This window comes from Elaeis guineensis, chromosome 1 (assembly GCF_000442705.2).
Source record: "Elaeis guineensis isolate ETL-2024a chromosome 1, EG11, whole genome shotgun sequence".
Lineage (NCBI taxonomy): Eukaryota > Viridiplantae > Streptophyta > Magnoliopsida > Arecales > Arecaceae > Elaeis > Elaeis guineensis.
In genome coordinates, this window is record NC_025993.2 from 76,008,298 (window position 1) to 76,012,264 (window position 3,967).

Consider the following 3,967-nt stretch of genomic DNA (forward strand, 5'->3'; position numbering starts at 1 on the left):
TTCTAAGATTTGGTCGATGAAGGGCAATGAAAAATGGTCCTTCCTAGTAACGGCATTTAGTTTTCTATAATCTATGCATACTCACCATCCAGATAATATGCGAGTGGGAAGCAGTTCACCTTCTTCGTTCTCAACCACAGTAATACCTGATTTTTTAGGTACTACTTGAGTGGGACTGACCCATTTACTATCGGATATGGGGTAGATGATTCCAGCATCTAACCACTTTACCACCTCTTTCTTTACTACTTCACGCATGTTTGGGTTAAATCTCCTCTGCATATCTCGATGGAGTTTGGCATTTGCCTCAAAATGAATATGGTGCATGCAAATGGAGGGGTCAATTCCTTTTAAATTGGCAATGGACCAACCGATAACCTCTTTGTGTTCCTTCATAATACCAACCAATTGTGCTTCCTGATTAGGAGTCAAGTCTGATGCAATGATTGTTGGGAGGGTGTCATTGGGTCCTAGAAATACATACTTGAGCGTAGCAGGAAGGGGTTTCAATTCTAACGTAGGTGGTGATTCTAAAGATGGGACTATTGGTGTACTGGCTAATGTGGGCAATGGCTCATACTTGATTGTCCATGGAGGAGTGGTTTTATCATGTGGTGTATCCAACAAGGTGTTAACTTCTTTCATATATCCCTCAAAGTCATACACTCCAAAGTGAGCCAAGCAAGTATCTAAGGGGTCTGGTGCTAGAATTATGGGTGTTGCATCTTCTATAATATCTTCTAGTGTATCTACTTTGAAGCAACTATCCATTGATGGTCCTTGGGAAGCACCAAACACATTCAGTCTCAGTTTCTTATTCCCAAACGATACGTCTATGACTCCTGTCCTACAATTAATGCATGCATTTGCCGTAGCTAGGAAGGGTCATCCTAAGATAATGAGAATTTGTCTTGGGTTGCCACTTAGTTCCATGTCGAGAATCAGAAAATCAACTGAAAAGTAAAACTCATCTACCTTGACCAAGACATCCTCAAGCATTCCACGTGGTTCCTTAATTGATCTGTCGGCTAATTACAGTGTGACTGATGTGGGTTTCAGTTTTTCGAATCCAAAAAGTTCATACACCGAACTAGGTAAAAGATTCACACTTGTCCCTAAGTCCAGAAGAGCTTTTTCAATGTGATAATCTCCTATAACACAAGAAATGATGGGGGCTCTTGGATCCTTAAGCTTTGGAGGAGTGGCATGCTGGAAGATAAAACTAGCCTGTTCAGTGAGGCATACTTTTTTTGGGATTTGTGATCTAGATTTACATTTTTGGGTGCACAAATTTTTCAAAAATTTGGCATAAGCAGGGACCTGTTTGATTGTGTTTGGAAGAAAAAGATTAATTTGTACTTGCTTAAATAATTCCAACATCTCGTCGAGTCTTCCTCCCTTCTTATCTACAGGAATAGGGGCTTTCAGGGCATCTGAAAATGGGGCTTTAGGTAAGTAAGATGATTCCGGTGCAGTTGGTTCATTCTCTATTTTAAGGTCCTCCTTGTTCTTGGGTGATTTGACTTTGGTTAGAGGTTTAGGGTCGGTCTCATTGGTTTTACTAGTGTGTTCAATGACCTTCCCACTTCTCAGAGTCATGATTGATTTGGCATGTTCAGAAAAAACTTCTGGGGTATTAGAGCTCTCAATCACAAATTGTCCTCTTGGGTTGCTCTCGGGTTGGCTAGGTAATTTTTCTCCTTCCCTCCTACTAAATACAGTCTCTAGTTGACCTATTTGGGTCTCTAGCTTAGCAATGGATTGTGTGTGGGAGTTAAGGGTCTGAGTGTTGACTTCTAATCGTTCTAGTGCTTTCAAAACTTTTTCCTCAAAAGCTGAGCTGTGACCAGTAGTAGACGGTTGAGGAGCATTTTGAAATTGATGGTATGGTCCATGCCTATATGTTGGGTCCTGATATTGAGGTCGAGGTGCGGTAGGGCCAACCACTGGTTGTGGTCTCCAGGAAAAATTTGGATGGTTTCTCTAGCCGGGGTTATAAGTGTTCGAATATGGATCATTTCCTGATCTGCGAGCTTATTGGACTTGAGCTTCCTGAATCTGCTCGTGCACAAACTCAGGAAATTGAGGTGCGGCTGGGCATTCACTAACAAAATGGTTCAGACTTGCACACAATGCACAAACTTCTTGGATTAGGTTAGGTGGAATCGGGGATTGTTCAGTATTTAGAAGACGATCTAATTTTTGGAACAGTTCATCTATCTTATTGTGGATATCTATGATGTTTTCAATCTGATAAATTCCACTTCTTTTTTGTTGAAGCATGGGTTGTTCTCTAGAGGTGGCAGACATATGATGTAGAAAATTCTCACTAAGTATTTCAAAGAGCTGCCAGGCTTCATCCTCACTCTTTAGCATGAATGTCCCACCACATGATGTATCAATCATTTGTCAGTATTTCTCCGATAGACCATCATAAAAACACTGACAAAGTTGCCATTTAGGGATAGCATGGTGTGGACATTGATGAATGAGGTCCCTTAACCTTTCCCATGTCTCATGAAAAAGTTCACCCTCCAATTGAGAAAAAATAGTGATAGCTTTTCTAATTTGATTTATTTTTTCAATTGAAAAGTATTTCTTGAGAAATTCTATCTGAAGATGATCCCAAGTTGAAATGGTTATAGAGTCTGAGGAGTTTAACCAATGCTTGGCTTTGTCCTTAAGTGAGAAAGGGAACAGTTTCAACCTAAGGGCATCATCGGAGAAGTTTTGGACTTTTACTGTGAAACAAATTTCAAGAAATTCATCCAAGTGTTTGTATGGGTCCTCGTTACTAAGTCTATAGAATGATGGCAACATTTGAATAATGCTAGACTTAATCTCAGATTGGGTAGCTTCTACTGGAGGTTCTTGAATGCATGGAGAGTAGGTATACGAGGATGGAGTGAAATATTCTCTCAATGAGCGTGGAGGATTAGCCTCACCAGGTGCAGCCATGTTTCTAACTTGGATAGTCCTAAGAGTCTTTTCTAATTCTTCGTCTAATGGTTGCAAGTCGGGTTTTAGTGATCGTCGACCTAACATGCAACTAAAAGATCTATGTAGGACTATCCTAGTCTGTTAAGGATTATTATTATTATTATTATTATACTTTTTATTAAGAGGAGAGGAGAAGAGAGAAAAGAGTTCTAAAGAAGAGATCCTAAGAAGTCCTAAAACTAATAGAAGAATTAGTTGTGGTTAGATTTTAATTACAATCAAGTTAGCACGCAATGGACTCTCTATCCTAAAGTTACCCTAGTTCTAGACAGCTCCTAACTGTAGTTAGCCTTCAAGTCCTCCAAGTTGGAGCATGACCAACCAACTGGTCAGATAAGTGTAAGGTCGGTGGGAGTCCCCCTTTTGCTTTTCTTAGACACCAATTAAATTGGCCAGGTTAGCGAACGGAACCAATTAAAAACCACCTTCCTTCGGGCCCAGTCGTCCCGCAAACCACTTGCCTAGACACCAACTAGCTGACCAAGTCTAACCTGGTTCAACTCTCAGGGTCACTTGTCCTAATGAGCTCGAAATCCTTAGTGGTTGATAAGTAGTATATTTTTGTATTTATTGAAGATATTTTTGATAATTTATGGTGCTAATATCTTCTTAAAAATCCTAATTTCATGAATTTATTGAATTTTTCTAAAAAATAAAGTGATTTTAAAAAAATATAAAATTAGATATATTTATAAAAAAATAGATGTTAATCTAATTGAATAATTTAAGCATCAAAATGAAGAGAAATTTTTGAGGAATTTAATGCACATTTTTTCCAATTTTTCAGGAGAAAATCGGAGCAAAAATAGAGCTAAAATATCCTAAAAAATAAAGAAAATAGTTATGCGGTCCACAGGTGTGGTTCACAACCAGAAGCAATCCATCACGCGATCCAATAACTGTTATCGCTCCCGACTGTGTTAAGGACTCTTTTGTGCGATCCGACGGCTAGAACTTCATCAAAACC

At 39.1% G+C, this 3,967-nt stretch overlaps 1 non-coding gene across 1 annotated transcript; it reads left to right on the forward strand.

Annotated features, from left to right (window-relative positions):
* The first annotated feature begins 2,464 nt into the window (after positions 1 to 2,464).
* On the forward strand, positions 2,465 to 2,570 carry LOC140855115 (small nucleolar RNA R71). The gene has a single exon (XR_012138146.1). It is a non-coding gene; the product is annotated as a small nucleolar RNA R71 (small nucleolar RNA).
* The last annotated feature ends 1,397 nt before the right edge of the window (positions 2,571 to 3,967 follow it).